At 38.2% G+C, this 25,667-nt stretch overlaps 1 long non-coding RNA gene across 1 annotated transcript in view; it reads left to right on the plus strand.

Moving 5' to 3' along the window:
• Positions 1–8,366: 8,366 nt before the first annotated feature.
• The window catches only part of LOC103920017, a 173,187-nt gene continuing 155,886 nt past the window's right edge, over positions 8,367–25,667 (plus strand). Inside the window, exon 1 of the long non-coding RNA XR_663767.1 lies at positions 8,367–8,436. This is a non-coding gene — a long non-coding RNA (uncharacterized LOC103920017). The remainder of the gene's footprint in view (positions 8,437–25,667) is intronic.

Genomic DNA, 25,667 nt, shown 5'->3' on the forward strand with positions numbered 1-25,667 from the left:
TATCCTGCGCTGCCATAGATTGCTGTGGGGGAAAAAGGGAAATAGTAAAATTGATGAACAAATGTTGCATGCTGTCATTTTAGATTATGTTGTTTCACCATGAAGTTGTTGCTAATTTTTGTAAAGATACTGTAAAATTCCGCTGTTGCGGAAAGTACCATAGTAGCGCTGTCGACTGTGTTAATTATTTCATTCCAAGGCTAGTTTGTCAACAGTATCTTAATCAAGCCACCAGCAAAAATGCTTTTTGAACATTTTGTGGAGAAAAAAGAAGACCGCCCTGACCTTTTGACCTTGTCAGCTGAGTTTTCCCATTCTGACAGTAGGCATTATTTTTGCAAAGGTTGGAAGTTTAACTCTTCAAGGAACCAGATATCATTTTTATTGGGATATTAATTCCGGTAGGTGCTAATCTCACCAAGATTTGCAGACATTTTCCTTCATAGGCCATTCTGATTTGTAGCTTTTTCTTTTCACAGCAGTATTAAATACCAAACCTTCTCTGATATGGAAGTTCATTAGAGATATGTCTTTGATGGCAGCCCTTTCAGGGCTTCAGTTTCAAATACCTTGATGTAAAGCTTAAGAAGCCATTGTGTTGTAAGCCCTCCTTGATGTGTCTTATTTAGATCTGCATAGTAAATCAAGGAAAGTAAATAACAAGGCAGCAGATGGAAGCATGGAGATAAGGCCAGTGAACAATTGTATTTGTATTTTGTTATGATGTTGACAGGAGCTAAAATTCACTAATCTAGTTCAACTGATCTGCATTTCAAAGAAATCTCATTTAGCAGCAACTTGAAGGTTTGGAGGATAAAGTTCTTTTATTGCAGCTTTTATTGCATTCTTTGCTAATTTATCTGGTCAAGATTTAGCCTTGCTTACTTAAAGCAGCAAGCATGTTACAAGGAGTCTTAAATACTACGAAAGCATTAATGTCTAGTCTATGAACTGAAGGTAATTACATATCCAGCCGTGAATAGGCTACGTTTAGGAAATACTGTTGTCCAAATGGAATTGCGAAGGAAAGGCAGATAAGGTATTTTTCCCGTTTCTTCTAAGTGGTTTTTGTAAATTTTTTTTTATTGTGGGGAAAATGAATACATAAGCAAATCTAAAATTATTAAATATAAAAAATAGAATTTCTTGAACTGTGAATTCAGTCATGCAGCTCTGTTTACAAACTGATAGCTTATATTAAGGTTTCATTGATTACCCTCCTGTATCTATTACACAAAACTATTAAAAGGTGGACAATAGTTTAGCAGAATGATGGACCATTGTTTATATGTGTGCTCTAAATGATGTAGACAATATATATGTAAATTTTGTACTTTGTATTAGCTGAAGTACAGCCATGATATCTGGAAAAAATGTGATAAATATATTTTACAATTCAAATATGATTAAAAGGAACAGTGATATAAAGCAGAATTTAGGGTCTCCTTTTGGAATTTTAAAAAAGTTATTTAATCTTAAGGCCAAAACCCAGCCTTTTACTTTGATTTAGTTTTCACTTTATAGTATAAATACTAACAATGGGCTATTTAGAGAGTCAATCACAAGTGTGTGCGTACCTATGTGCAGATATAACAATAGTATGGCAAGGCGTACTAGACGGGTGTACATCCACTCTAATAATGGGGCCCAGTTCTCTAAGACATGTAAATCAAAACCAGCAGCTGCTGCATTTTAATGCTACAGTCCTTGCTGCCTTTCTGCAGCCCATCCTGGTCCCTGGATTGCTGTTGTAGAGCCCACGCCTGTGCCCCGCGGACTTCACTTCCATCTCATTTGTAGTGCGGGTCTTCGTACGTCTTTGTAGGCTGGAGAGGGAGGGAGGGGGAGGCAGCTGGGGATGACGGCACTTGGTAGGCTGCAGCTGTATCTGGTAGCTTTTGGCTGCTGGAGTCCATGGGCTAATTAGATCATGGGGTGGTAAATGCTTCTTCAGTAGTAGTGCTGCCTAAGCATCTTTTGGTTCCTTCTCCTCATTGCTGTACCTCTGAAGATGCTCATACAGTTGTTTGTGGGTCTGCAAGGTGTACTCTGTAAGGTTGAAAACAGCTTTTATTTTGCCAGGTTACTTGTAATCTAGACTAGTTCCCCAGCACGGCTGACCACGTAGCTCCGTGCACGGTTGCCTTGGCACAGCTCAGTGGGCAGTGCTGGGAAGGGGGGAGGTGGTGCCGTAGCTGCCTCCACTGGAAGACGCGTTCATCAGACTATGCCCCAAGATGCACAGGGTGAGCTTCCTCATTAGTGCAAGCCACGTGACATCACGACTGTGTGGTTCCGCCTTTATCCAGGCCACATCTCCCCACTCCTCTCTTGCCCTGGCAGGGATGTCCCTGTTTTGGTCAAAAGTTGATCACTTGTTTTGCAGGACTGTTTTCAAGTAATTGAACTCCCTGATCTGTCTCACCTTGCAATTGCACAAATGTCTAAGTCAGCACAAGGAAGGAGTGGGTGTCTGCAGCTGGAGCTGAAGAGGAAGGTGGGGGAAGTGAGGACCACTTCAGCTCCAGTTTAGAGTGCCTTAAGTCATTGCGCAGCCGCATCCTCTCTGGAAAGCTTGCCTTTATGCCCCAGAACCACTGTGTGCTCTGCAAGTGTAAAATGAAGTAGACAACACAAATAGCAGTTTTTCAAAAAGGTGACTGCTTTGTGAAATAAATATTTACCAGCCAATATAACGATGACTATAAAATAAATCAAACTCTCCTAGAAAACTCTGCAGTGTATCTGAACGTTTAATTACATCCCAGTCTGCCAAAGTTCAGAAGGGAAATTTTGGATTAGAAGATGTCCCAAGGATGTCATCCTGCTTACAGCACCCAGGAGCAAACAGGTAGGTCCACAAGAGCAAGTCCCTTCAGGCACAGTGGTGTTCGCATTTTTAGATTAGGTCTCCTTTCTTTTGTATAACAATTTAAATCATCCCCTCAAATAAACACTATGCTCCTACTGTCTGGCCTGCCCCAGTCTCCAGACTTTATCAATCCTAGTCTGTTTTCTAAACCTCATGCCCTTGTACCTTTGCCTTCAGCATCGCTGACCCTTGCTCCATCCAGTCTAAGCCCTTCCCGGGTCCTGGCATTGCCTACGGTGACAAGGAGGCATCCCGGCTCTCACTGGATGCTCGCCTCTTGTGCTCCTGTCCCTGCTGGCTCCACGCACGGGCTGCGGGAGGGGAGAGCATTTTCAGCGAAAGGGAGAGCGTGAGGCAAAAGAAAGAGGAAGAAGAGAAAGGGAGGAAAAAAATACCAAAGTTTTATGGAGTTTCTCACATCTCTTCCACTACAGAAACCTTTTGTACCACCCCCAGTCTAGGAGTGCTGCAGCACTGTAACAGTACTGTATGTTAGTGAGTGATCTTCTCCCTGGTGATCGGGATCAAAACCATTTAGAAATGAGGTGCATTAAAAAACAAAACTTGAATTCCACCTATTGTCTTGTCAGTGCTAGTGCCGATTGCAGAGCCCCGACTGACTGGGTTGTGTGTGATGCTGCATGCCTGGAATCACACCGACCCGCTCAGCATTCGTCTCTTCAGATGCCGCTGTGTGTCCCTGTGTCGAATGGCAGCCTAACGTTGAAAAGAGAAGGGCAGATAGAGCTGGGAGGAGTATCGGAGGAAGTAGGTGGCACTCCTCCCACTGGGGATGGCTAGAGAAAAATATCCCCAGCCGTAGATTGCCACAAGAGCTACTACACAAGATTACCGCTATCTGTTTAACCTCCTTAAGCTTGGGTGTTAGTTTAGCAACAGTTTACAAACTATTCCATCTGATTGTCCCAAATCCAGCGTTGTATCTTTGTTGGCAGATTGCCTGATCCAGCTAGTTAGCCTGTGTCTTCTATTATCTATCTTGTATATAGCGTTTACTTTGGGATGGTAGATGGCTAGCCATGCACGGAATTATTTAGACACAGGTCTTACCTTTGTTTTCATGCCAGTCCATCCTCTTACAGCTCAGTTTAAGGTTGTACATCTGGTCAATATATTTTTAAATAAAACTTGAATAAATCTGCAAGAGAAACAAGAGGAATAATTCTCTAGCTCTTAATGTCGATCCACATCCAGAAGATGAAGAGTTTAGTATATAACTGATGAGAGGACTAGATTTTAAAATATTTCAAATTTTAGTGGGTGTTTTCAGGTCCTGTAGGAGATTTATATAAACGTATAGAGAAGACTGTTGGTTATCTTAATGGCACCGATGCATGGGCTCTAGTAGTAGAAAGACCATTTTACCTGCAGATAGATCATTTGTCCTGCCTTTCTCTTTTTATTATGTGAAAGAAGGGAAGTAGTGCCAACTCTGATGTTTTCTGAAGTATTGTGTTTTGATCACAGCGTAATAATCTTCCTTAAATTGCAGACAAACCAAACAGCTTTGTTCAGTTTAATAGCACAACATTTAGGGAAGTTTCCAGTGTAACACTTCCACTTCTTTTATTACTTATGTCGTGATTGATCTCTTGTTTACTCATTATGTTGTTTCCAGATTAGGACCATGATACCAGAGACCAGCTGGAAGGCACCTTTGCACAGATATATTTGTGTCTTTTGTTGCTGTATTTTAATACGTCTTTCTTAAGGGAGGTTCCAGCGTTTACTAGCAAAGCAGTGATTGTTTTGTGAGTTTATGTTTTTGTGAGATAAGATTTCTTGGTAAAGGCTTTTAGATAAACACCGTACTAAAGACACATGATTGTAATACTACATTAGGCTGACTACACAATTACATACTAGAGTAAACATTATTCAATCTTAAACCAAAACTCCAATCCAGTCCTTGATTGTTTATATGCTATGATTCAGCCCAAATCTTGCACTAGTCTTTTACTTAGTTTTGCCCAATAGACTATAGATATTGAAAGTAAAATTAATAGGATGCTTATCAACAAAAATGGAATTTTACAGCATATTTAGTCAGGGACCTGAGCCACTGGATTTTTTGTAAATAAGGTATATAATCCCAAAACAATTGAGAAACTTGCTTGTATAGTCCTCAAATACTCTTAACGCATTTTTCTGTAACATAATCTAAAAATATGTGGCAGTCATGGGATAAAATATTTTATAAATGCTTATTTGGGATGGCTTTGTAATGCAGCTGTGGCTTTATGAATTGCCAAAAAAGTCCCATAACAGTAATGCTGATAAGATCACATTACCATGTATAGCTTTTACTTTGTGTCTTAGGTAACTTATGGAAATCGTGTGAGTTTGCACACAAGCGTAGCTTTTAATATCACAAATTAATATATGTGTACTGTGGAATATGTTTGTGTCTTTTATCCTATAGGTTACTTGTATTGCTGTGCTGTTTCAAAAATCAAAAACATAAGCTAAGAAATTCTTCATGTAAAAATTTCTTCATATATCTTTGATGTAAGTGGATTTCTACCGGGACATAATTGAATTAGGGAATGTATGGAATAAATTTTTAAAGCAAGCATGAATGCTTGTTTAACCTTCAGATGGGATTATATAACAAGTGGTTGAAAAGAAAGCATTCTTAGTTTACACACTTTTTTGGGTAACTGTTGATTCCCAGCGCTTGCAACTGAGATAACTGCATATCAACTTTTCCCCCTTTACGTGCATTTGTGTGGGAGAGCCAAGATCACATTCACGGGAAGATTTTGTAAACTTTTAAATTATAACTTGAAGCCATATATGGGAAGAGTGAGAAGCACAACTTTTATTTGGCAACTAGTAGGCAGCCGTCTTCTAATACCTGTTCTCATGATTTTTCTTTCCCAATGTTGAAGTAGTGGCGATGATAATTCTGAATTGTTGTTATTACTACTGTCAAATTGTTTTTAAAGCGTTTATCCTGCAGTAGTATTTTACCTGCTGTAGTATACCTGGAGTCCACTTCTGTGAATTTTGCAATTTTGGGAGAAGCTTGTCTTTGCTTATATATCAATTCTAAGACATTCGGTTCTTCTTTGCTACAGCTTGCTCTTATTTATAGTTAGTATCACAGCGACGTGCAGGATATCAAACAGAACTTGGATTCCTTTTGAGCTGGATGGGTTATATTCCTACCCTTAAGATTTTACATTCTAAACAGAGAAATTGGACAAATGGTAGAAGGGAGAGGTGGCCTAAAATGTTGCTGTAGGCCAGTAATACATGGGTCTTTGATCATTAGCATGCTGTACAGTGAATTTTCTTTCATCCTCAGTGTAACCATTTGAGCTGCAGAAGCAAACAGAACAGCAAATATCGTAGCAGCCTCTTTTGCAGAGTGTAGAAGTGATGAGGAGGAATAGATAGAACAGTAAACATACTTTGATCCGATATATCAAGCTGACCAAAAAAAGTATCAGTAATTCAAATTCCTCACTGTAGGGTCTAAAAAGAATGTTAATAAATAGATCTGTGTGTAGATGTAGTGGAAGCTTTCTGATTTTTGGGTGAAGCGTTAGGGTATTAATTCGTGCATTTTGCAAAAGGGACTTTGGTTGCATACTGATGTCTGAACAAAGTTATTTTTGTCCTGTTATGTTTTTTTGTGCTAGTACAGGCTGCTGCTTCGTATAATGTGCCAATGCATAAGTTTTCATATAGGGATACTCAGTTCACAGGCACAAAGATCTGTATCTAGCAAGACAGCAGGAGGGTCTGGTTATATTCCTTTGGTACACCTGGTAGGTATGGGTAGAATTAATTAACATAGTTTTTGCTGAAAAGTGACATGCCAGTCCATGACAGCAAAAAGGGTTTGTTCCTGATGACAGTCATTCACTTTCTGCTGGTTCAGAAGGCTTCCTTGAAGGAATTTTAATTGATCTGCACTTACCCAAAATAAATCAGAAACAGTGCTGTATCCTAGAGATTAAAGCAAAAGAGGAGATACTGGAATACAGAGTATATGATTTTTAAGGTTTGCTTTGAGATGAAACTTGGGACACGGAGATGCTGACCTGCATTTATGTAAGTGTTGAACTGAGTGGGAACACGTGGATGAAGTTACAGACTCAAACACATGAGACCAGCGAACAACTTGAGAAGCAGAACCTTGCTTTGTAGCTCTCTGCCCTGGCTGCTTTGGGACTGTCGACCGGGGAGAGGAAGGCTACTGCTGCTTTACAGTAAGACTTTTGTGGGTTTTTTTTCTGTGGTGATGCTATTTCGGAAAAGTCAATCAAATTTATTAAGAATGTAGTAAAGTACAGAGAACCATGGGAGTTCACTTTGCAGTTCAAAAGGATCTAGCCTGTATTTCAAATGCAAGTAAGACTAGACTCCCTATGTACCTAATGCAGTAATTCTAGTTCTTGTGTGGTGAATGTATCAGTGCAAAATGGATATAAGAATTTGTTGAATTCAACACCACCACCTGAATTCAGCCACCTGAGTTTCACTAGGCAGTTCCTGAATTCAAGGGATAGGGAATAGATGATGCCTCTGCAAATTCTTCATCTTCAGGCTTTTGTAGTCTTCTGTCATGCCCTCCCTTAAGTTGTCTCTTTTCCAGTCTGGATAGTTGTGGCGTACGGAATTGTTCCTCGTATGGAAACCATTCTGAGCCTTTGATCGTGTATGTTTTCTTGTCTGAACCTTTGCTAATTAGTTCTGTTGTATTATGTTCTGCGCTGGACACCGTAGTGGAGCATGCTTTTGAAGATGGGGATTAATACAGTGGCAAATGATGTGTTATGCTTTGTTCTTTATTCCTTTCCCACTAATTTTTAACATTCAATTTATGGTTTTGACTTTGATGGAGTGGTGAGTTGAGTTTTCATGAAGCTATCCGTCATAAACCCCAGGTCTCACTTTCTGAGCTTAAGATGTGGTGCAATAGAGAGCTGTTTTGTTTAACAGGAGATTCAGATTAGAATACTTATCAGTAATGGGTAACCAAGACTGTTTCCAGTGAACCTGTGTTCAGAAAATTGTGATTGCCTGCTTGAACCCTGCCAAAAGTATTCAAAATTTCTCGGTGGTGCAACATAAATCATCAATAATAGGAAATTGTCTTCTAATTTGTACACTTAGACTTTTTAAAATAATATAATCTTGTTATTATGAATCTCAGGCGTGGAGTAGGTGACTACTTTAGGAGTAGTGACTACTTTACATGTTTCATACAAAGAAAGAAGGATGTAAAACGTGGAATATCTTCCAGGGTGTGCAGTACACGTGTGTAAGAATGTGGCCCTGTAAACGTACTGAAGTGTGTTTTGAAGAGGTGATTGTAATACCTTGCTATAAAACACGATACGGATGCTTGCACTTACTGTATTCCTTTCCCTTCTTACCCTTAGATAATTTCAAGTGAAAATTAAGGACCTTTTGTCCTTGTCTGCCCTAGAGTTGACAGACACTTCTGGAAGGAGGACCAGTTTGAGCAAAAAGGAAAAGACCGTCCCTTCCGACAGCGCAGCAAAGTGACTAAGTGACTCCGAAGAAATGTAAGTAATTTCTAACCGAACTGTGGCTGTGGCGGTTTCTACTGTGGATTTATATGCTCTGTGGGAGGAATACAGTACCACGTCACTGAAACGTATTGCTTATAGATGTAAAACGTGGTTTAGGAAGAAATTTGTGGAGCATACAGAAAATATGTATTCCTCCTATGTTTGTGTGATGGTAAGCTATACTACAATTTTTTTTTTCCAAATGGCAATTGTTAATGGAAATGAAGTGCTGTAAGAATCACAAACCTGTTTTTCTACCATTTTCTACTCATCTAGATCTGAGTTAATTTAGATATGTAGAAACTAAGCAGCTAAATCTCAGTTAGTCATCCTAGATTCTGCTTACCCGCAGGAGAGAAGCAGGCATCTCCAGAGGCCGATCCAGCTCATCCTAAAAGTAATGGCTAGGGAATTCAGTATTATTCCGTGAGTAGCTTGTGTCTCTCCGTTGATGGCTTAGCTTTAGCTTAAGTGTTCAATGAACACTTCAACCTGGCACGTCTGTGTAAGAAGCAGTGCCAACTTCTTTTCCCCTCCCCATATTGTCATTCTCCCTCAGCGTGTGTAGCTGTTCATAAATTTGGAGAATGAATCTGGCTGAAAATAAGCAATTATTTGTATGGTTTTGTTTTCAGCTGGGTTTATCTCAGCCTTCTCCCATATGGCTGTCCAAGGGCTGTGACTGGTACAAAGGGTGATGGGGGTGGGAATTAGCAGCCAAAAGTGTGGGGGAGTGCATGATAGCTTCTTTCGGCAGCTGTGCTAGTTTCTGCAGCTTAAATTGCTTGGTGAGCCATAGTCTCAGACCTTGTAGATACTTTTAGTGCTCTGCCATTTATAAGAGTGGAAAAACTTGAGTGAGGCACCCTTACTTGTTATCTAATGGGGAACTACTGTTTTGTTGTGCATTTCACACTGGTAGTGCAGGGTCTTTTATATCCTTTGTAAATTAAAATTCAGATCTCCAAAACCAGGAAATGGTCCCAAATGCCTAGCAAGTAAGCAGGTGTCTTATAGTAAGCTATAGTGTAGGCATGATACTGTATAATTCATATATACATACATAATTTCTGAATCTTAAAAATGCTAGCCTGATTTTGTATAGCACCAAGCATCATGTGTGGGTTGGGTGGTATCGTATGATTAGCGGTTGTACTAATTTAGGCACAGCATCCTTGCCTCTCCTGAACAGTAAAATACTGAATAACTTTTCATTCTCACATTAAATACCTGATGGGAGGGTGTAAAGAAGACAGACAGAGCCAGACTTTTCTTACTGGCGCCCAGTAACAGGATGAGAGGCAACGGGTATAAATCGAGTACAGAAAATTCCATTTAAAGATAATATAAAAAACTTCGTTACCTTGAGGATGGTCAAACACCGGAGCAGATTGCCCAAAGAGGCTGTAAGGTCTCCATCCATGGAGATGCTCAAAACCCAATGGGACATGGTGACAAGCAGCCGGCTGCATCTGACCCTGCTTGAGCAGGGGTTTAGACTAGACAATCTCCTGAGGTCCCTTCCAACCTCAGCTATTCTATGATTCTGGGAATATTTATAGGTAGGCAAAATAGACAAGATTCTGCTATTTTATTTTGTAATATATTAATTTTTTAATTATTATTATTTTGTTTTGCCTATTTTGATGTATTTAGCTATTCAGTTTAGGCTTCTAGTTAAGTTTTGGCTAAAGATGAGGGATGGCAGAAGTTGCAAGCTTTCTAAAATGTGTTACATTATATTTAAAGACTTGTGAATATAACTATGAAAATCACATTGAAGTCTGTGAAAATATTTTTTAACTATGAATTAGCACCGTAATTCACGTGATATGGACAGTCACATGATGGGGATTTTGGATGTTTAAAGTGAGTACCTTTTTCACTTGATCCGTGGAAAGGAAGATACATTTTTAGTGTCATTTTGTGTTTGGAAAAAAAAAAAAGACAGAACTAGGGACAAAGCCTTGGAGGAGAGATCCATTAATCCACAATAGAAATAGCTGTCTTCCTGAAGTCTTGCCAGAGGTCAATGAAGACCTATAAAGCAGCCTAACAATTTCATTATAAGCTCTGTTTTCAGGTACTTGCAAATGGCCATTCTGGGACAGTCCATAATTCAAGTGGATGCCAATGGAAACATGTAAAAACTGGGCAAATGTACAGTGACACTTCACAATATAATCTTCTGTCTTCTAGGAATGTGTGATTCAGGGCCTTCCTTGTGTTTTGAAATACTTAGGGAAAAGGAACTCACTCTTTAAATGTCAGTTTTCTTGATTTTCAACTTCTATTAGTTTGGCAGACATTTTCTGTCTACAGTTTTGCTACAGGCTGAATGTCTTTGCAAAAGCTTCCGTGAGGTGGGTGTATCATTTCTGAAAATGGGGAAAAAAATGCTCTAAAAATAGGTCTAGGAACTCTGCTTTGCTTTTGAGCAAGGACTTGAAATTTGAGAGTGAGGCTTTAATGGGTTATAAGATGTGCTTTTTGCCATGCCTCTGAACGTCTATCCTTATTGCACTGGATTACAAGCTTTTGAAAATTGGTGCTTACTCATAATCAGAAGAGGCATACTACTTTGTCAGCGTATTCTCAAAATATTCTCTGTATATTCTTAAGGTCCTAGAAATTACTGAGTCTGTCGTGGCTGGGAGATCAAACACTGTATGACATTTCAAATGTACAGATCCCCTGTTATTTTCACAAAAGGGTCTTGTTTTTTGAATTTTTCTGGGACAGTGTATTTTGATTTTTATGCTTGTTGAGAATTGTGTTTTTCTGCATCTTATGCTTGCTTTTCCCATGTACTCTTTGAGAAGGATGTCAAGAGTGGGATGAATTTCCCGACGTTAGCCATCTAAAAACGTAGGTGTTCTAAATCTGAGATGGTCACTATAGGCTTCTTTAGTCAGTGGAGAGAGATGGAGGCTTCCAGGGGAGGATTCCCATAGCCCCTTTTTGTGTCTGTCTTAAGATGAGATGATTCATCCTTTGGAGATGCCTGTTTCTTGTCACTGAAAATAAAAGCCTAAGGTGACCAGCACAAATTTAGACATCTAACTTTTCTGTTGTGTTAAGACAGATAAATTCCATCTCATGTGACATAATGCGAGACGTAAGAGGCAGGAATGTTACCGCTGACATTGACAAAAACGTCCTGCTTTCACATGAGTAAACAAAATTCTTTTTGAAATTATTTCTTTGTGGTTATGGTGATGCATATGAGCTTATTAAAAGGACGTTTTCCATATTGCTTAGACATTGTATGCAACCATTTAAAAAATGCTTTTCAAATGCCATTTTAATATTAACTATGAAATATCAATGGATTTTGAATTTTTTCTTTTATTTTTTGTCTCTAGGTTGAGAAATGCAAATGTTTTAACTCCATATTGTTACTTAGTTTTTAGTAAGATAGTAAAAGTGATGTATCATGAGATTCTAGCATTGTTGCTTAAGTATTGCTTGCAAGAAAAGACTGAATGAAAAAATACGGTGCTAATATAACAGATGAAAATGCGCTTTTAACTAATTTTTAAAAGCAAGTAATCAGATGACTTTCCAATTTGAAAAAGATTGCTCTACTATCAACTAATATTGATAATGTGTTCTATTAAATGAGATTGTGATGAAATGCTGTTTCCCATTTGTATTTTGAAGTATTGTAGATTTCTTCAGTAATTTAAACTGCTGTCTGTATTTGAGTAACAGCAACTACATCGCCTAACACAGGACGATAACGTACCACCTTCCTCAGTTGCAGTGTTCATGGATAAGGGCTGTATGTGGGGAGCACTTCTTGCCATGGAATAGTTGAACGGGTCTAAAAGGCATTAGAAGGAACGTACAACGTTCCTATTTGCTTTTTAGTTGAGATATAGGCATAGGACAAAGAAATGTTAGTGTAACTTTGTCTTTTTGTGGCCAATTACCATATATTGGAATGATTACCTTGGACGGCTAGACTTACCTGAATTATTTCATATGTGTTTTTAACATCACTGTTATGAAACTGTGGACAACAGTAGAATATGCTTCAAAGATGGTCTCAGTATTATACTTGTCCCGTTGTAGGAGAAATGCATGATTGCTTATTGTAGGCAGTATTTCTATACTTCCACTTATGGCTGATGATTAACCTCATTGGGGTGTATCAAATTTTTCTTTCAGTTTTAACTTTGTTTTGAATATTACTTTTTGTATCTGGGTTGTTTCTTTCATTTTGTTTCCATCTTTTCATTGTTACTTAAAAAGTGGTACATTTAGCTAAGTATTGCATAGTAGCGGAGTGCATGTATAATAGTGTAAAACTACAGAGGATACCTGACTCCTGGAATCTACATTCAACCTGAGGAAGGGATTTTTTTTTCTTTTTAAAAGGGTACTTGCAAATTGGCCTAAAGAAAATGCTTAGAGAAGGGAAACAATCTCATGTTAATAATTTTTAGGTATTTTATCTTTCTCTCTATAATATTTGCACAAAATAACATTCACCGGTGTTTGTATCTCAGTGTCAGTAAGCCATGTGCTGTAAACATGAACAAAATATTTCCCTTAGAAACACTGTCATATCAGTACTTGCTGGCCAAGATTCTCAGTGGTAAATAAGCAGAAATTCGCTGAAGCTGACAAGCTGGCTCTTTGTGTAGTTGATACAAATTTTATAGGCTTGATTTTTTTCATGATTGTCTGGCTTTATTTGAGTTGGATTTGTAATATTCCTATCCTTTTGCTACTTTAAGAATGTTTAGTTTTGAATGGCATTTTATGCATTATTACAAAAATCCACCAAAAAGACCCTAGTTCTGAGAAAACGAAAAGGGCAGTTCAGCCAAGGTGCCACTAAACAGAGGATGTTTGAGTAGTGAAGAACTGTGCGTATTTGTATTGAACTATAAATTTTATTTTATGATTGATATTTTGTCCTGACCCTGTTAGAGGGCTCAAACTGAGTAGATCCAACAGGCTGAGAATATCTGGGTCCAGTGAGTGAATCTGGGTATAGAAACCTGAGGAGTATCCGTTAGAGAAACTCATTAATGACTGCAACAAAATGAACAGAGCAAATGTTATCCACAGCACAGGCATCTAAATCAGCAGGGTTTTTTTTATAATAGAAAATTCCACACGGGGTCAATCCCATTCTATGTAGGTAGTGAATAAAATTCCCATCACGTTGTTGGTCTGACTCAAAATTTAAAGGCAACCTGAAGTTTCAAATAGGAAAAAAAAGGGAAATATGTTTTGATTGTTGCAGGCATTTTTAGAAAGTATAAATATGTATTGATAGTTTTTCTAAAACTACCTATGTGCTATGCACCTTGTCTCTAGTCACAAAGCAGGCAGGAAAGGAAGGAAAACTTTACCAGCGTGTTTTCATTTCTTCAGCCTATATAAGCTCTCGTCTCCAGTGGATTTTGGGTGGTTAGATTCCTGAAGTACTTGGTTGACAGCATCGATTAATTGGACCTTATGCCCATTCTGACTGTCAATTTTATTCATTTTCTACTTCGTGAGAGATGGAGTCGTATTAGTTAATTTGAGGTATCTTTCCTGAAGTACAAGGGAGTGAAAGATGGGTGATAGAGTAAATAAGGATGCCAGCTAAGCAGACACCTTTCACTGAAATGACCACTTTATAGACTCTGGTGTCCTCCTGCATGCAGTGGCAGTTCCCCGGCATTGAGCCGTTCAGGAATTGGAAATGGTATGAAACATGCATTTGTAATGGAACACAATATTCTTCATATAAGATCGGTAAATGTTTATATAGGATTACTGCCTGTTGGTAAACAGCTGCAGTGCTATGCTTCAGAGGTAGAAGCATTTGAATGGTAATGAAGGGATTGTTGTATCCAGTTAACAAAGCACGGCGAGATCCTTTGGGGCATAAGCCATGACATATATAATAATAATAATAATAATACAATGCATTTCTGATGGGGATTTCAAAGAACTTTATGGAAAACATTAATGAATTAAGTATCACCCTAACCCCCTGTGGATTACTGCTAAGACTACTTAAATCGTTAGGTGGGCTGAATGCGGAAATAGCATTTTTTGTTGTATGTTGGTTACCATGCCTGTGCTGCACACAGGTCATACAGGAAGCTTCAGTCGTACATATCATGATCAATATTTTCAACACGGAGATGTTAAGGCATAGAGAAATGGATTGACTTGGTACAGGCAGACAGTAACTCCAGCGTAAGCATCCCAACCCCAAAATCATCCAAAATTGTCCGGCTGCTTGCAGCGATGGTTGGCTCGGGCTGCTGGGTCTCTTTGGATTCCACCATTGGGTTACGTGCATCCCCTGAGCCGTGCGGGGATTGTGCCTAGACTTGACTGTGCTCCGTGGTGAAGATGACGTTTTTGACTGCTTCGCCTGAAAAGACTTAACTTCAGATACCTGGAATTAATACTGTTGTCCCTTGCTGTTTTGCAGTTTGAAGCGCTGTGTAATATTACGGAAAATAACACTGTGCAAACACAGTGCAGTTGGAACCTGGCCATTTAGAGTAGCAATTTCATGAGTTTTGATATGCTGATATATGTATATGTCAGAAAACCAGCATATTTATATGTGTTAAAACCATCGGTACGAGATACATTAAACACAAACAGCTTTTCAAGGGCAAGACAGTAGTTGCACAAACACTGTAGTTGCAAAGTGTAAGAGCAGAAACCATCTGTTGTGTAGTGTATTTTGATGAAAACATCCATGATGGAAACCAAAGCTAATTAAACAGTTTTTCTACAATGCAATTTAGGGCTTTTTAAATAATCTTATTTAGAAAATTGGTTTGGAGAGACAACTGTAAAAGACGCTTTGGTTTTTGCCCCATCAGCACTGCTGCCTATTTAAGGCCACCTTTTCTGCATCATTGCTAAGGACCATTCACTTGCCTCTTGTCCCTTTTGTCAGAGGAGATATCAATAGTATCTTAAAAGTATTCTTTAATGTTTTTGCTATTCTAGACCTCGTATTTTGCAGTAGTGAAATATAAAATTGCTTCTCTTCTTTATCTGTAGCAACAAATGAAAACATGTACGTTCTCAGCTGACACAATTTTGGCTAAAATCATATTTTTAAATAGAAACCAACTACGGGTTATGCTAATAGAACCTCATTTGTAATTTAAACTGCAGCTGTTAACATTCAATAATGGAGCCATACATCAAGGAGTTTTCTGCAAAAACAGAAAAATACTAATTCTTCATCCTCAGATCTGCAAATCCAGACTGATGGGATTTCAGCCCTTCATCTTTTAGTGACAGGCAGCAGCATCGGTGGAATAAAACTAAAATGTGATCCCCTTTCTCTCCACCTCCTTCCCCTAATTTTACTCTGACAGAGAAAGAAACACAGTTTTAACTGGTTTCTTTGCTCAGGGGAAAAAATGATCTGTCATCAGGTCTTTTAGTGAGAAAGAGCTCTTCAGTGGGGCAGCTAGATAGTATTTTGATTCTCAGGGTGCATCTTATACCTGTATTTTTGCAAGATTTGATAAATGATTTCTGAGACAGTTATTGAGAGCAGAATCGAGGTCATCAACCTTCCCCCAAGAGGTCATTATCTCTCAGTTCTTGTTTCTGATGAAAATGTTCAACATGGGGGAGATGGGCTCCAGATGAACTATCTGAAACTGTGCAGTCTCTTGTGAGCAATCCCCAGCCATATGTTAGGAAAAGATGTACTTCTGTTTTTTCAACTGCAAAAATCAGTGACTCTGATAAAATTTTTCTAGATTAATTTTAATTGATTTTGCAATAATCTAGTGCATGCATGTTGAAGTTTATCATGCTAAATCCCCTAACATGCATACATTACTGTGAAGTCCTCTAAAATTTGTGATGAAATAGAAGCCTTTGGGTATTTTGAAGTTGAGACCTCCTGTGTCTTTGGAGAAATTTGGTTTGAAGCCCTACAGCTAAATTCCAAAGCTCTTCATTGTCTGCAAATGAGTTGCTCCTATACTGGAGTTGGCTTATGAAGCTGAGTCCCTGCCTATGGCTGGAAATACTCAGTTGTCTGAAGAGATAAAAGATACAAATCTGCCACAGCAAAAGAAATCTTTACAAACTGCTGTACAAAAAAATAATGTGGACTGTACATAGAACAGAAAATGGTTATCATCTTAGTATTACTAGGCTTCGGTAGCATCTCCGTTAGTATTCTAGTTCAAATCAGGACTGCACTTCAGAAGTATCAGGATAAACTACCTTCCCTTTGAACCTTCCTGATGATGAAGCTAGACAAGGGCAAGTACTCCAAAAATGGACCAGAAGTGTGCAGTAGTACAAAATAAAGTGCCCTGAAGCACGTCACATGGGTGTAAAGTGCTTGGCTCCAGCTGTTCTGGTGTACAAGGCCATTCTTGTCGGGTTCCACTATTTCCTAATGTAGATGTTTTCTTAGTTAAATAAGACCATGGGGATCCTTGTCATAAAAAAGTCTGTAAAAACCCGCCCACCTTTTTTATCTGTGAGTAATGCAATATTTCCACTTTTTGCTCAGATAGTGGATTAGAGTCTGTAACTGTAGAGGTCTCTTCCAGAATTAAAATGTTTTAAAATATTCACATGTACTTATATGACCAGTAGGCTATTTTTATTTTGTATGTTTAAAACTGTGCTGAAGCAGGGGTTGTTTTTATCTAGTCTATTTCCATTAAAACTGTCATTTAAAGGATGATATTTTAAATTTTTGATCTCACCTTCTCTATTCACATTTCTAAGGGAAACATTAAACAGATACCTTAAAGAGGAGAGCTAGATGACCTGTGGGGGGCTATCTTTTTCAGCTCCCTTTTCTATGGTTATATGATAAATGGAGCAATAGCAAACTTACTGCTTGTTTATCAATAGTTAGGAAAAAAATGGAAGCTAATGCCAAAAGCCAAAAATTTAGTATCTTTTCATTGTAATCTTCTATCATCTTCTGTATTGTAATAAATTGTGGTGTGTGCATGTGTATATATATACACACACATACACATACATGTATATTATGCTGAATTTAGTATGGCACATAGTAAAGAGTATTGCTGATAGCAGCAATATTGATGAGGTAGTTCATTGGACAGGGCATCGGCTGTAGTACGTGCTGCTCTCCTCATTGTGTGTAAGATGAAGCATTTAGTCTGCTTTTCTAAACAGAGTCTCCCTGCTTTGTGCCCAGGTTTCTAATCTTGTTGTGCACATTTCTAGTGTTTTTCTATCCTAATCAGTGTTTGTAAATGAAATTGCTATATGCTGTTATCTGTAGTTCTTCATTGGACACTTAACCATGATTTATGAGCTCTTATTTATCAAAGTCTTTGCTTCTGGTCCATCAGCCAATATTTTGTTTCCATGACACTACGTATAGCACTGAGCTAGCGACTTACCCGGTCCCGTGCTCTTGAAATTGAGTCAGTAGATAGTTACTTCGGTAGCATGCTGCGAAACAGTAAGATGATACTTCTGAAGCGCCAAAGGTAAAAACCCAAATACTGTGTTTAGGAATTACTCAAGAGCCAACATTTGTATCCACTGCAGCTTGCTGTTTCATAATTTAAAATTATACATGTTTTTGCATAAATTTTTAAACAGTGACACTGACTCAAATAGCTGAAAAGTTTGTACCTGTTCTGTGCTCATAGGTGAAACTGAGTATCATGGGATGTAACAAATAGGCAGTTTGTAAATATATATAAAAGAGGTCAAGGAAAAGAAGAAAAAGAAGAGTTGGTGGCAATTTAGGGAAATCAGACTAGGTGAATGACAGGAGGCATTAGTTATGAATTGCCCATTAACTCTCAGTGGTGTTAGACCAACCACTATAGGGTGAGGTAGTCAAATATTTGAGCATCGACTGATTTCATTGGTCAGAGGGTAAAGGTAGAAAGAAAATGGAAAAGCTGATAAAATGGACTTTATAATGTTTTGCACAATGTCGTAATTGCTCACAGGGCTCACCATAAACACAGACTCTTCAAAACTGTTAAGCCATTGCCATATAGCTTGCAATATGGCTTGCATTCGGATTTTTAACTTGTTGAAACATCAACATATGGTAAATTTTTTAATGTTGAGCTGTATATTTCAAGTTTTTCATTCATTGATGGATACAGCACTTTTATTGGCATGGCTTATGATTCATGTAAAAATAAGTTTTAAAAAATTGCAGATGCATATATTCAGTGACTTTGTTTTTGCAAAAGTCTGGTAAATGTGAGTTTTTAAGTGTGCTCTGAAGATGCTTTACCTTTATTTACATCCTAAGAAGGAGCAACATGACTCTGACCTACCATTTACTACCTGTCATGTGAATTTCAAAATTAAAAAAACCCCAAATGTTGGTAACTTTTCTTAATTGCTCGAGAGCATCTATAACACTAATGTTTCACTTAATGCTCCACTCACTCTTGGAAGAAAAAATGAGATATCCTTTGGAGTGGAACATGGACAATTCCCTTCCTAGGCCATAGGAAACACTGAAAGCCTGAACCAGGAAATTCTGGAAGAAGAAAGACCTTCACCTTTCAAGTTAGTATGTGTAAGATTGCTTTACTCTGAAAGGTTTTTCTGCTTAGTCCAGACCTATCTGAAAGGCTTATGGAGGAAGGAAACAGAGTGACTTAAGTTTACCACACGGTTGTTAAAAAGATAAATCAGGCTAGAAAATGAATGGGGGGTGACACCATCCTGAAGAATTAAAGTCCTGAAGCAGTGTGTGGTTGTGTACATGTTAACTGAACGCTTCTTAAATGTGACTTGTACACTGGCTCTATTTTTAATACTTACTGTTGGGTTCCCACCCAGAGATCACATTTGCTGCTGCTGTTGCAGATGTCAAATTTTGTGATTGCTTGATTGCTACCATAAGTTGATGGTGAAGTATTACGAACTTGGCTTGATTCATCATCAGGCATTGCTTAAAGGTACAAACAAGGTGCTGTGAAGGCTTTGGTGGCTATCTTGTGTTTCTGTTACTTCTCTTTCTGTGAAGCCGAGTGCTGGCCAGGTTTAGCACCAAGGGAATCCTTTCCATCACTTGCATTGACTTTCCTGGTGTGGCAGGGTGCTTTAGGTCTTTGCCATGCACATGTCTTCCATGAGATGAAAGTATTGTGTCAAGGGAAGCATGTGAATAGTGCTTAAATAGCTACCTGATTTGTGGACAAAACCAGGCGGAACTGTGCCTGAAGAAACAAAAATATTTCTAAAAATTAGACCCTGAATGTTGGTTTAAAGGTTGTGTCCTTTGGAAGGATTTGAAGCAGTTTAGGTGCTTATGTTGCTCTAGGGACTTGGAGTACTGTGAGGTTTTAAGGAAGGCTAAGTATTCCAGGAAGTTTAAGAGCTTATGGCATCGTAAATATTTAAGATGATTTAAAAGGTTATGTCCTCTTTAGTATTTGAGTTGGATTAAGTGCTTATATTGCCTTAAGGACTTTTTCCTTTTTTTGCCCTAAAAGGAACCTAGGAAATTAAATGCAAAAAACCCCTATAGATGCAATGTTTGGGCTGCACTTGAGAAATGCAAAATTCTAGGTTTCAATAGCAGCGCTAACTTGACCACACTACCTATGCATCAAAAATGGACAGAACAATGGAAGGTGTCTAGGAAATAGCTGGATATGAAATCCAGAAGCAGTATTTTTTAGTACCTTGACAGCCAGTGCATTGGGAAATGGTTCTTTTCTTCTTCTGCATGTTCTGTATGATCTGATAAAGAAGGTCAAATAGATGATCAGGTTAGAATCAGATCTTGGAAATGCAGGGAAGCAATTTCATCTTAGAAGGTCAAGACATCTTTAATTTAATATGCAAGAAAATAGGAAGCCGTTTCGTTTCATTTTGTAGTTTTGCTGGTATTTTACCTCAAATATTAAGGAATAACAAATATTACATATCTAGGTCTCAATAGCTTATCTTTTGTAAATTAAATCAATTTATATATTTATTCTTGTCTTCTGAGATGCCTTGCCTAAATTCTTCACTAAAGTGTATTTACATAACATATTTTTCTGAAGTTTCTATACTTCTGTAATTGTAGGTATATTCCTAAAAAGTGTATTTTCTCTTTGTTACTTTATTACCCAAACACATACACTTCTTAGTGCATGAAAAGCAAATTGCCACCATTCATTCACCGTGTTCTATGCAGCCTCAAATAAGCAGGAATCAGTCCATCAGTCCAAACTCACATTTTTCTCATGGGCCTCTAATACAGCATTGATGTTCCTCGGTTAATATAGCACAATTATGGTAGTTGTATCTGCTGTTGCAGGCTGCTCTTGCGCAGCACTCCTGACAGCCATCTGGGCAGCGTCCGGTGGTCCCACGAGGAATACACTAAATTATCTCTGGGATGGTCCTGCGGCATGGGTACTGCATTCTGGCAGGGAGAACGTCAGCAGAGTGGCCCTGCGTTTCCGTGGTGACATACCCGCCGAAATGTCTGTGCAACATGAGGTGCATGAGTTGACAGGCCCCTTGATAGCAGCTCCTCGCTGACCATGCTGCCTAGACAAAAAATCACCTTGCCAGTTGAGGTAGAAGAGTGGCATCTACAGGAACAGGAGTTGAGGGTGAGGGTGACATGAAGCCTTTGTGAGTGGGCAGGCAATGTACAACCTGTATTCAGCTATGTAGGTGGGATGAGCGAGGTGTCTTCCACATGGCCACATGCCCCCAGAAAGTTCACTGATAATATCCCAGCAAGCTGAAATATGCTGTCAGTTATGCCATTAGTATTCTAATACCGGTGGTAGTGCTGGCTCACTCTGTCCCAGCAGTTATGACCAAGAATCGCCAACAGTTGGTAGTACAATGCGTTCAAAGGGTGGGATGGTCAGAACTGAGTGTCTGACATCTTCCAGACTATGTCTGTGGCCCTCTGTTATGTATCATTGCAGAGCTGAGAAAAGCCTGGTGGAGAAAGACAGTTAAGAAGAAAATGGGATATACTTCAAAACATAGGTCTAAGTGCAGTGCACAGTTTGAGCTATTGTTGCTGTGTGTTGATGCCATCCGATCAAATGATTATGGGTTTTAAACTGCGTTTGATGTAACCGTGAGTTCAGCTGCTTCAGAACTGACTCATGGTTCTTAATAACTCTTCAAAATTATTAAAATGTACTTTTATGTGTGTACATCGTTAATTAAATGTAATTTCCTATTACTTTTGGTAAACTCCATGAAAGAAGGACCGATGTTTTCCTGTCTTTCTCTCTCTCAAACTTAGCATCATCTGAGAATTTTAAAAGTACAGTTTCTATATGGATGACCATTTCACCGTCCAAGTTATGAAAGAAAACACCCAGTGCACCAGACCAGGATGGACCCCTGTTGAGCCCCATTCATAATATCCTTCTTTTATTACTAGTCTCTACATCAAATTTTTGAACACGTTTTGTATTTGCCTTAAAATAGTTTAATTCAGTCTTTGTTTCCTTAGCTTCTTTTTATGAGTCATCCACTTCTTTTTATATGTCATCCACCGCTTCTTTCCCATTCACAAACTATTTTTCTATTGAAGGAGAAATTTAATTGGCTTGCCAGATTTTGCTCATGACAAAACTATATTGGCAGGGATTTATTTTCTTGTTGTAAAAAAGAAAAAAAATCCTGTTGGTCTTGTTTTTCTCAAAAATATTCCAGGAACTGAAACTAATTGGACAAATCTGTCATTCCTTACCTCCTCTTTTTTCACCTTTTTAAGACAGGCACTGGATTTTTCCCTTCTTATTGGTCTGGGACTTCATCCATTCTCTAAAAGTTTTGAAAAACTGCTAATGGCTGTGAGAGAATTTCAATTAATTCTCTTAGAGTCCCTTGCACTGCAGTTAACCGTCCTACCTATTGAGGCAATGCGGCTGTTTGTGGGAATAAGGGGTAGAAACCTTAGTCACTGGATTGATTGGAGTGAAAAGTAAATTTCAGAAATAAAGATTATTTTAAACTCTTATAATTTCACTGATTTGGTTTTAAGTAGCTATAAATGACAGGTTAGCAAAATTTCAGTGCAGTCAGGCATTGGTGGCATTGGAGTTTGGCATTCTTCAGCTGCCTTCACAGTACAAGTCAACATCATGTTCTTACCTATCCTAAGTATGAGCTGAATTAGGCTCAGCTGATCTGACAGCATCTAACTTACTGAAGTGTCTTTTCATCTGTTTTCCCTGTTCTACTCTTAATTTTTTATCCCTTTTGTCACTAGTTTTAGCTATCAGATTGTACTTGTCTGTGATATCAAAGACTAAGCAAAATATATTTGTATCTTCGGCAAATAGCCTAATCAACTCTTTCTTCAATTTTCCTACTGCTATTAAGGAATGTAAAAAACGCTTTTGTGCTACTAATTCAATTTTTTTGGAAGTTACATTTCACTTTCTGTTTCTGTCCTTCTGACTTTCTCCATGTATTGTCATGTTTTTCTCTCTTGCATACTTGTGTTCATGGATCTGTACTCTTCTTAAGTTGCAGGTCCTTGAAGAGTTTGTGATTTAGCCTTTTCCAACATTGACTTAGTTTGCTCTTAGGCCTTAAATGTCATTTATGGAACTGCCAGCTCTCTTGAACTCTTTCTTCTTTCCTTCGAGTTACCTTTCACAGGATCTTGGCCACCAATTCATTTATCCAAGTCCTCTTCTGTAATCTCCATTGACTTTATTCTCCTATTCTCCCTTCTCCTTCCCTTCCTTAGAAATGGGAGTTCTCTCATGTTATGGTTTCTTTCAACCAAGCTGCCCTCAATTTTCACGTTTCCAGTGAGTTGAAGGTTGAAGTAGAATCTAAAACATTTTTTGTTTTGAGTGTTTTCCTTAGTTTCTGTACTGAAAAATGGTTGCCAACACATTTCTGGATGTGTCCTGGGCCTATGTCCTGCTGTCTCCTTTCCAAAAAGATGACCAGATAGTTAAGGTTCCTTGTTATTGCCAAGTTCTGCTGATACTTGCTTGTACACTGCTTGGTCACAAAAAACCTCATTCATATGATCTTTTTGTCTGAGGAGAGAAAACACAGTATGCTGTGCAACAGAGAAAGAACTGTGCTGGATGTACAGGCAACCAAATGTCAGCAAAGATGTGAATTTATCTTTTTATACTGCATTGGTAAACAGACTAATTTCAGCTTATGGTTCTTGTGGCCACATCTAAAACAAAAAAACCTTTTGGAAAATTAGAGATGGTGCCAGAAACAATTATGAAAGTGATTTAAGAGCTTGAAAATTGCCTTGCAGTGAAATATTTAAGGAGATCAGTCTGTTTACCTTATCAAAAATATGTTTGAGAAGTTACTTAATTACAGCATACCTTCACAGAGAGAAAATATCTGGTGCTCTAAAGAGCTCTTTAATCTAGTACAGAAAAAGCATGACATGAAACAATTGTTTTAGCTAAAACAGAATTTATTCTTTAATCAACTATAAGTGTTTGGGCTCAATAATAAGGTAACTGCCTGAAATTTTATATTCTGTGATATTGTAAGAAGTCAGACTTGATGATCTAATGGTCCTTTCTGACCTTAAATTCTCTTTAATCCATGAATCTTCTCAACTTTGGCCGTTCTCCTGCAAAACACATGGCCCTCTTCTTGACAACCTTGACAGCCCGCAGAAGAGAAATACACTTGGACTGGGAGGGACTTGTAGGATAAGATAAAAAACGAGCAGGGGAGGGGAGATTTCCTTTTGAACTAACTGGTTCATTATGGGGGATCTGATGTCTAAAGGCATTTTGTAAATTTGTGACTGGTTTCCATTTTCTTATTCTAGGTGGAGGGCCCCTTCCAGAAACCGTTAGTCTTGGTGGTTCATTTATTCTTTGATTTTATAGTTATCTCAGCCAGAGGGCTCAGATATGTTGCTCATTTGGCCAGCTTCTAGTGGGCTTTGTTGACATTTTTCTTTAAGAAAAATTCAGAAAGACGATACAAGACTTGATGTGTGAATGCAGAGACCATTAGTGAATTCCTTTATCATAGCTCATAGTAAAAGTTTGGAGTTCTCTCTGGTTATTGTTGTTCACAGTATTAAAATGTTAACTCACTTCAATCAGAACTGTGTCAGCTAGCCTTTACCCAGTGCGGTACCAAAGCTATGGGCTACCCATTGGGTTATTTTTATTTACTTACAGGAATCCTGGAATTTGAGGAAAGAAAATACTCTTGTTAGGAGATTACAGACACTTGCAGCACAAATGTTCTAATTGAGAAACCATCATAAACCCCCCCCACCCCCCCCCCCCCCGGATTAACATTTGGGCTTTGAAATGTGCTTTAGGTTAAAGTTTGGCATTAAAACCCTGTACCCAAGAGCAGAATTTTTTGTCAGATTTCTTTTAATCAGTCATGTTTTAGGAAGTGCAAAAGATAAGACATTACACTAATGCTTCCATGTGGATCCACAGGTTTGAAATTTTTGTGTCACGAGAGGAATGACTGGTATTAGGCAAATTTCTAAGAAGTTTGGGGAAACCTTCATGAGGAACAGATTATCCCATGTTTGCTTTCCACATGCCTTCCTTACACTTCCCACATAAACAATATATGGAAGCATCTTTAGGTGTTAACACTGTAAAGTGTTAACACTTTTATGTAGAAAGTGTAAACACTTTCTACCTTTGTGGCATCTGGGTATCTAGAGTGGCCTCAGCTGTGATATGTTTAAGAAAGCTAGAAACAAGCTTGTTACATCTTGAAAATGAGGCATCACTACTCCTATGCAAATCACTAGTAAAGTGCTTTTCTTCACAACAATTGAATTTATCATGCCTATTTTAAGATTATTTTCAACAAACCTTTCTACTGATTTTGCTCTTGTAAATCCTGACATTTGCTCGCCTTATTGGTAAATGAGTAGTAAGACTTAAGAGATGTTCCACTTCATTTACTTGAAAAAAGCTTAACAATATCAAAGGTAAATTAATGATTTTTTTAATTTTAGTTTTTTACAGATGTTAGAAACTGATAAAGAGTATGCTTTTGTTTATTTTGTAGCATTTGTAAGCATCTGCTTTGATGCCAGATTTTTGCATTTTTCAGCTTATTTTGTAACTTTTTAAAACGAACAACTGTGTCTCTTTTGCAACAGCAACTGCCTAGCTCTTGTGCCTCCCAGAGTGCAATCTTCTCCCTCATGATGTTATGAGTGTACTTTACATTTTGTAGCTTTTTACAGGGAATGCTTTTAAAAACCCATGAACATACTTACTATTTTGCTTTTTGCT

This window comes from Pygoscelis adeliae, unplaced genomic scaffold (assembly GCF_000699105.1).
Source record: "Pygoscelis adeliae isolate BGI_AS28 unplaced genomic scaffold, ASM69910v1 Scaffold113, whole genome shotgun sequence".
NCBI lineage: Eukaryota > Metazoa > Chordata > Aves > Sphenisciformes > Spheniscidae > Pygoscelis > Pygoscelis adeliae.